We start from the raw sequence: 9126 nt of genomic DNA, 5'->3' as shown, positions 1-9126 counted from the left end.
GCGATCAACTATGGCTTTAATCTTATCCATCACAGCTTCACATTCCTTAAATACATCCTCGAATCTAGTCTTCACGTTTTGTTGAGTCCTCCGATGGATATTTCCGTCCAACGCCTCAAATATCCTATATATACGATTCCACCAAGCATCGGATGTTTGATTCATGTTAAGGTACATATATTGGCTATTGTCGTGGTCAAGAAAGTTAAGGCACGCTCTATTTTAATCGTGCTTCGTAACCGTAATCCATGATCTAACAATAGCGACATCTTCATCATTATTGAAGAGAGGATCCATTTTTGGTGTTTGAAGAGATGGATGAAAGAGAATAAAAAAGATGATAGAATAAGTTGAAAGGGACAGGTGAGTGAGATAGAGATTTTGAAAGGGACATGTTTCCTTTTATAGAAATAGTTGAGTGAGATGATAAAGACCCAAAGGTTTTCTTTCTTTTCCAAAAAAAAGGTCGTTGAGTTATTAATAACGGGGTAGAAATCAAAATTAGATGTTGGGTGAATGTAAAAATCAGCAGTTAAAGTGTTAGGGTTTAGAGGTAAAGAGTTCGGCGACCTTGAGATTTTTATGATCTAACCAAACTGTTTGTTCGGTTACCTGGTGATTTTTACCAAGTTGTCGACCATAGTATTCGGCTACCTGGTGATGGTTTTCAGGTTACCGAACTATATTGATAAAACAGTTGTTAGCCAAAAAATAAAGTTCGACAAAGTCCTATAATCTGATGCTAACCGAACTATTATCTGTCAACACAATAAAATACTAAAATTAACCCAATAATTAATACCACACTTCAAAAATATAGTATATGATTCATAAGCATACTTAGTAATTACAAGTTTCATTTAATCATCCTCAAGTGCAATTTGACCTTCATGTACAATTTCATCCGACTTCTTCAAAGCTTTCCACATCATATCGGGGTTAAATGAAGGCCAATAAGAGGTTCCGGAGATCGAAGGAAATGGACAATCGGGTTCTAACCGGAGGCTTATAAAGTGGTTGTTGTCAATCAATGCAATCACACATGTCCTTCTGATAGACGCATTTATGTGTCTATTTTGATCTCAATTGTATATATCGTTAGTGCTCGATTGGGTACTTATTTGGTTATTTTATGTCTTTGTAGGTGTTTTTGGAGAAATAAGCTTTTACGTAGAATTCGGCTCGAAAAGTGGTATTTGCGCTCGTGGGAGAAAATTACTAAAGGAACCCCTCGTTTGAATAAGGGGCACCTAAATTACTAAGGGGTACTCAGTTGATAAGGGCCACCCTCTTTACTATTCACCACCGGCTACTATTGGCACATCGGAACAGGATAAGGGGAGGTCATCCCCTACCTTTTGAGTCTTGAAATTGGCGGGAAAATTTGAGCTTAAACTGGCATATTAGGGTTGGATTTCGGAGGGATTTCTGAAGAGATTTAATCAAAGGAAATAATTTGGATGGACAATAATGGGATAAACAGAGCTAATATAAGAGATTTGATGGTGTAAATTGGGATGGATAGTTGGTCTCAACAACACTGTGGAATGTGTTTTCTCGGGTTTGAGCTTATGGGAAAGATTTGGGCTGAATTAACTCGGATTTTCTCACAGATTTGGTTCAGTTTGGGCTTGATCTATGGAAACAGGATGGGTAGGTGTGTTAGAATCGAAAACAAAGGGAGATTTCCGCGACTTGGAGAAAACAGGGAAGAAAGTTTCTACGGGATTTATGTTTGACATATTTGTGGAAGTTACGTGAAAATAATAGGAAAGATTACTCTATGTTGATTTAGTGCTATCCTTAAGAGATTCTGGGACGTCGGATTTGATAAAATGACGCGTAAAAGAAGAAAACAGGGAGCTATTTCCGTGACTTTGAGGAAAAGAAAGGACGAGATTTCCTGGAGAACTAATCGACCTGTTTGGTATAAAAGGTGTTGGTTAGAGTATCGTAAGGGGGTAGAGAGTTTGGGGGTAGGTTTAGAGGCAGAGAATCACGCTGCAGGTGGAGTTGCAGCAGCAGTAGAGAATATGAAGAAGAAGAGTTGCAGACGGCATATAGAAAGTGTCGTTCTCAAGAACCCTAAGCTGAAGAACATTAAGTTGTGCAGAACAGTCGTATTCTAGGGTCTTAAATTTCTGATCCTGTAATAGTTGATTAGTAACGTATATCTTCAGTATTGCAACACCAGCTGTAACTGTGACTTCGGTAACATCTATACACCGTTGCAGATCTGTTGTTTTATACATTCTCCTCAATAAAAACACCTTTTGAGCTATGATTTATTATTTTGAACCAGTTTTTGATATGAGGAGATAAACCCAACACTGGGACGACGGAGGAAGCCCTTTTTCATCATTGTGGTAATTCTTTATATGACTTTTTTGCACTAAAATTGAATTGATTTATGATTTCTCTTGAATGGTTGTGATTTCAATTGATGGGCCATGCTTAGCTTAAGTGTTTTGATGTCTCATGCTTTAGATTTACAGTCATTACTTGCGGAATCTACTTTGGCAAAGAATAAGAGTCAATAATCTTTATCATATGAGCTATAATTGTGTAGAATTGATTTTTGAACCACATGAGTATGAAAAATGGTGAAATCTCGAGTCTCAGTACCCCTCGTTATTGTGACAACTTTTTTTTGTGTATATATTTTCTCTATTTTTAAATCTGAAATCAGTCTCAACGAGTCCGAGAAACGAACACTTTACTTACCATTACAAATTACATCAATTTTTGGCGCCGCGCCGGACTTGTTTTTAGGGTTTTTTTTTTTTTTTTTTTTATTTTTTTTTTTTTTTTTTTTTTGTTTTTGGGTATTTATCTTGTGTCTACAGGTTCTGGATCATAAAGAAAATTGAGCCAAAGAGTTTGGTGATTTCATAAAGACTTGGAGCTAAAGATTAAAGCAAAAAGAACAGAAAAGAAGACAATTTTATTTTAGACAATTTTAGTTTAGGGTTTGTTTATTTTCTTTTAGAAAAAAAAACTGTATTAGGGTTTATTATTTTTGTAATTTTTCTTTTCTTTTTGGACTTTGGGACATTATTTTTTTATTACCCTACGGAAGGGTACTTTAAATATAAACTGTTTGCAGAGAAGGAGGACAATTACGATATTGTCTCTGCACCTTGGGTTCGTACACTTGACATCGGAGTCAGTGGCCCGAGTCGACTACAACCGATTCATCCCCCGTCTGGAACGGGAGGTAAGATTCTAAACACTCACTCGCGAATCCCCTGTCAGCGAGTTACTGGACTCCTTCGTATGCATATATGTTGAGGACTGAATACGGACATTTATTTTTCTAGTAAAGGGCAAGGCCTGGCCATACAAGATAAGGGTTCGGATTTCATCACCGTTCTCTTCTTGCCCGCTTTAGGAAAACCGCCTAAAATTTTGACTAGAACGAGACCGATAGGGTAACGAGCTTAACAGGAAAGTCATTCGAAAAATATTGGTTACTCTTTTAAGCATACTTCGAAGTTCTTGACGGTTTCTGTAAGTTGAATGCGTGACTGCGCCGCCTTGTAATACCGGTGAGGCCTTGGGTATCAAAGCTCCACCGAGCTTCCCTCGCCTCTATTCAACTTACGTTAACTCGGATTGATTCCAGAGGGGTTTGCTTAAATTGTAACGAATTCCCGTTCGAAGGATTAGAAGCTGGTCTAGAAACAATCTAAGTGGAGCCATCATGCTTTTTGTTTGCTAGAAATCAATAGGTTTGATTTGGTTGAGTCGGCCTTGATCTGTGTTTGCTTACCCTTCCAATTTAGAAAATTCTATTGTATGCCTGAACGTAAAAGAGACGCACTAGGTAGATTTGTTAAAGAGAAACCTAGTAGTTCGAAGCGTCTCGATTACCTTAATCTAGAGAGTCCGACTTTTGAAGAGTCTGTTTTTGAACGTCCTTTGACTGAGGAGAGAATCCATGTTGCTCCGATAGCGCCAGAAATGGCAACTTTGAAAGCTTTGTTGAATCCAACTAGGACTACTCGTCCCTCATGTATCAGGTTAGCTGAGACGGAAGCAACTTATGAACTTAAACCTGGGACCTTACAGCTGCTCCCAATCTTTTTAGGGAAAGAAAATGAAAACCCCTATTTCCATGTTAGGGACTTTGAGGAAATTTGTAGTACCCTCAGGATTAGAAACCTAGATGATGATGCTTTGAAACTTAGGTTATTCCCCTTTTCCCTGAAAGATAAAGCTAAATCGTGGCTATATAGTTTGGCTTCCGGGTCAATCGAAACGTATGAACAACTTACATCTGCCTTTTTGAACAAGTTTTTCCCTAGGCACAAAACATCGTCTATTAGGACGCAAATCTGCACGTTTTCTCAACAGGAGGGAGAAACTTTGTATAGGTATTTGGAAAGGTTCAATGATTTATTAGCCCAATGTCCTCATCATGGTTTAGAGAAGGTTAGGTTAGTTCAGATCCTTTATGAGGGTTTAGATTATCCCACCACAACCACAGTAGAATCTATGTGTACTGGTGGATTTGAGAACCAAACAGTTGATGACGCGATGACATATTTGCATGAAGTCGCCGAAAAGACCCAACAATGGGAAAGTAGTAGGGGACCCCAGAAAACAATTCTTCGGCAGAGGAAACGTTAATAGGGTAGAAGGAGGCTATGAATCAGATGCCAAAATTGCTGCTATAGCGAAAAGGTTAGAAGCTTTAGAAGTGGGTAACACTAGTGGTAGATTGGAGCCTTTTTGGGAAGGCCAGAATAATGAAGAGCAAGCCAATGCTCTATATAATAACACTAGGTTTGATAATCGTCAGAAGTTTGACCCATATTCAGAAACCTATAATCCTGGTTGGAGAGAAACCATCCGAACTTTTCATGGTCTAAGGGCCAGAGTCAGGGTCAGTCTAATAATTCTAATGCTCCCCCAGGTTTTGGCTACACTAGGAATACATCAGGCCCAGAAAATAAAACGACTAGCTTAGAGGAATCTATTAAGATGTTAGCAAAAACTCAGGAAATGTTAGCACAGAGCCATGTTAGTTTTCAACAGGAAACCAAGCAGAATTTTCAAACTAATGCTCAGAGCCTTGCTAAGTTAGAACTTCAAGTCGGCCAAATAGCTAAGACCTTAAGTGAGAGAGATAATGGTAGGTTCCCTAGTCAGACTAATCCCAATCCTAGAGGAGTTCATGAAGTAGGTACAAAACCATCGAATCAATTGAATGCTATTAGAACCCTTAGGAGTGGTAGAATAGTAGACAATCAGGTAACCATGCCCGATAGTGAACATACTGTAGTTCACCCTCAGACCACCTAGGAATAGCTAGATGATAAATTTCTGATGATGCCAACTCAGTTCCTGAGAGGTCTGATTCTGTGCCTAGAGCCCCATTTCCTCAGCTATTAGTACCAACAAAGAAGGAATCGAACTTTAATGACATATTGGAGGTTTTTAAGCAAGTTACCATAAACCTTCCTTTATTAGATGCAATTAGGCAAATTCCTGCTTATGCCAAGTTCCTTAAGGATATGTGTACGCGAAAGCGAAAACTTAGCGTCCATAAGAAAGCCTTTTTAGCTAGTCACGTAAGTTCAATCATTCAAACACACAACTCCAAAGTACAAAGACCCAGGTTCCCTACCATTGCTTGTACAATAGGTAAACCCGGGTAGAAAAAGCTTTACTTGACTTAGGAGCCAGTGTGAAACTATTCCGTAATACTTACAGCTAGGACTTGGTGAAATGAAACCTACTCAGATAACACTGCAGTTAGCTGATAGGTCTGTTAAAATTCCTCGAGGTGTTATTGAGGATTCTTATTGAGGTCGACAAGTTTATTATCCAGTGGATTTCGTGGTCCTAGATACCAACCTGTCCCTGACCCAGAGAACCAGATACCTGTGATTTTAGGTCGCCCATTTTTAGCTACGTCTAATGCGATCATTAACTGTCGAAATGGTGTGATGAATTTATCTTTTGGTAATATGACTAGAGATGAACATTTTTAATGTCAGTAAGCTCATGAGCTAGATGACACATGTGTTGAAGAGGTGAACATGATAGAAGCCTTAGTTCAGAGTCATTACCAAACATTTTTGAAGACCCATTAGAAAGTTGTCTATCCCATTTTGGTTTAGATTTTGATGACGATAGCACTATTGAACAAGTGAATGCTCTATTAGATTCTACCCCTGTGTTAGACACTGATAGATGGAAAGCTAGGTTCGAACCGTTACCAGTTTCTGAGACTACCCTAATTCCTTCTTTAGAAGAGCCCCCAAAGTTGGACCTTAAACCACTACCCGATACTCTAAAGTATGTTTTTAGGCCCATCTGAGACTTTACCTGTGATTGTAGCTTCCGATTTGGATAGTGATCAGGAAAGTAGGCTAGTAAAGTACTTCAAGACAATAAGGAAGCTTTAGGGTGGACTATAGCAGACATTAAGGGTATAAGTCCTACTGTGTGTATGCATCAGATTCATTTAGAGGAAGACTCCAAACCTTCTAGGGAGATGCAACGTCGACTGAACCCTAACATGAAAGAGGTAGTTCGAAAAGAGGTGCTTAAGTTGTTAGATGCGGGTATTATTTACCCAATTTCAGACAGTAAGTGGGTCAGCCCTGTTCAGGTTGTCCCCAAGAAATCAGGTATCACTGTAGTCCAGAATGATAATAATGAATTAATCCCAACCCGAGTGACCACGGGATGGCGTGTGTGTATTGACTATAGGAAATTGAACAAGGTCACAAGGAAGGATCACTTTCCCCTTCCTTTTATCGACCAAATGCTAGAGAGATTAGCTGGACATAGTCACTATTGCTTCTTAGATGGCTACTCCGGTTATAATCAGATCGTTATTGCCCCAGAAGACCAAGAGAAAACCACTTTTACCTGTCCCTTTGGTACCTTTGCGTATAGACGCATGCCTTTCGGGTTATGTAATGCCCCTGCGACTTTTCAGCGTTGTATGATGAGCATATTTTCTGATATGGTAGAACGGTTTTTAGAGGTCTTTATGGATGATTTTTCAGTGTTTGGTTCATCTTTTGATGAGTGCTTGCATCATTTGACATTAGTGTTGACTAGGTGTAAGGAAAAGAATTTAGTGCTTAATTGGGAAAAATGCCATTTCATGGTTGAATCAGGAATTGTCTTAGGGCACATCGTTTCTTCAAAGGGTATAGAGGTAGACAAAGCCAAAATTGACCTTATTAAGACTCTACAGGTCCCAAAAACCGTAAAAGATATTAGGTCATTCTTAGGGCATGCAGGTTTTTACCGTCGATTCATTAAGGATTTTAGCTTGATTTCTAGACCTCTTTGCAATTTGCTTGCAAAAGATGTTAAGTTTGTCTTTGATGATGCTTGTTAGAGGCTTTTGAGAAGCTTAAAACTTTACTCACTACTGCCTCGATAGTCCAGGCACCTAACTGGAAACCTACCCTTTGAAATTATGTGTGATGCTTCAGATTATGCTATAGGCGTTGTGCTAGGTCAGCAGAAAACAAATTACTCCATGTGATTTACTATGCTAGCAAAACTCTGAATGATGCCCAAATGAACTATACAACTACCGAGAAGGAATTGCTAGCCATCGTGTTTGCCTTGGATAAGTTTAGATCCTATTTATTAGGTTCTAAGATCGTAATCTATACTGATCATGCTACTTTGAAATACCTTTTGTCTAAGAAGGATACCAAACCTAGATTGATTAGATGGATCCTTTTGTTACAAAATTTTGTCCAGACATTAGAGACAAAAAGGGTGCAGAGAATGTAGTAGCAGACCACTTGTCTAGGCTAGTTGTTAGTTCCCCTAATAATTCCCTTCCTATAAGGGACAGTTTTCCTGATGAACAATTGTTCTCTGTTTCCCAATCACCTTGGTATGCAAATATAGTGAATTATCTTGTTACTGGTCGAATGCCTCAACATTGGGGTAAGCAAGATCGTTCTAGGTTTTTAGCCGAGGTTAAGCATTTCTTTTGGGACGATCCTTATCTGTTTAAGTATTGTCCGGACCAGATTATTAGGAGATGTGTATCTGAGAGTGACCAGTCTAGTATTATCTCCTTTTGTCATGAACATGCATGTGGGGGTCATTTTAGTGCTAAGAAGACTGCTGCTAAGATTTTGCAGTGTGGATTTTACTGGCCTTCGTTGTTTAAAGATTCCCATAGTCATTGTGTTTCTTGTGAGCGTTGCCAGAAGTTAGGAACCATTTCCCGTAGAAATATGATGCCTTGAACCCTATTTTAGTGATTGAGGTCTTTGATGTGTGGGGCATTGATTTTATGGGTCCATTTCCTATTTCGTTGGTTATCTTTACATACTTGTCGCTGTAGACTATGTGTCTAAGTGGGTTGAGGCGGTTCCGTGTAAAACGAATGACCACAGGGTCGTAGTCCAGTTTTTGAAAAGAATATACTTACACGTTTTGTACGCCGCGAGCTATAATTAGTGATGGAGGTTCACACTTTTGTAATGACCGTTTGCTCTTTTAATGAAACAATACGGTATTACCCATAAAGTAGCCCCCATATCCCCTCAGACTAGTGGTCAGGTAGAGGTTTCCAATAGGGAAATTAAACGTATTCTAGAGAAAACAGTTAATCCAAACAGGAAAGACTGGTCGTCGAGGCTTACTGATGCCTTATGGGCTTACCGTACTGCGTTTAAGACACCCATTGGAATGTCACCTTATCGTTTAGTGTTTGGCAAGGCATGTCACCTGCCTGTTGAGTTAGAGCATCGAGCCTATTGGGCTATTAAGAACTTAAATTTTCACTTGACAAGGCAGGAGCTCAAAGAAAGCTCCAGCTCAATGAGTTGGACGAGATTCGTAGAGATGCATACGATAGTGCTAAGGAGTATAAGAACAAAATGAAACTTGTGCATGATAGAATATTTTACGAAAGTCATTTTCTCCAGGTCAAAAAGTTCTTCTGTATGACACTCGTTTTCATCTATTCCCCGGGAAGTTGCGCTCTCGGTGGACCGGTCCTTTTGGTCCGTACTGTTTTTCCTCATGGCGCTGTTGAGATTGAGACACCAGATGGTAGTAGTTCTTCGAAGGTTAACGGTCAGCGATTGAAGCCCTTTTTAGAGCCTTTTCCTACAGGTGATGTTGAGG

At 39.3% G+C, this 9126-nt stretch overlaps 1 pseudogene; it reads right to left on the bottom strand.

Annotated features, from left to right (window-relative positions):
- Positions 1 to 4327: 4327 nt before the first annotated feature.
- On the bottom strand, positions 4328 to 4427 carry LOC113276715 (annotated as a pseudogene).
- Positions 4428 to 9126: the final 4699 nt, after the last annotated feature.

The sequence above is a fragment of the Papaver somniferum genome, chromosome 4 (genome assembly GCF_003573695.1).
Source record: "Papaver somniferum cultivar HN1 chromosome 4, ASM357369v1, whole genome shotgun sequence".
Classification (NCBI taxonomy): Eukaryota; Viridiplantae; Streptophyta; class Magnoliopsida; order Ranunculales; family Papaveraceae; genus Papaver; species Papaver somniferum.
Note: the sequence above shows the minus strand (reverse complement) of the source record. Positions and strands in the feature narration are given on the sequence as shown.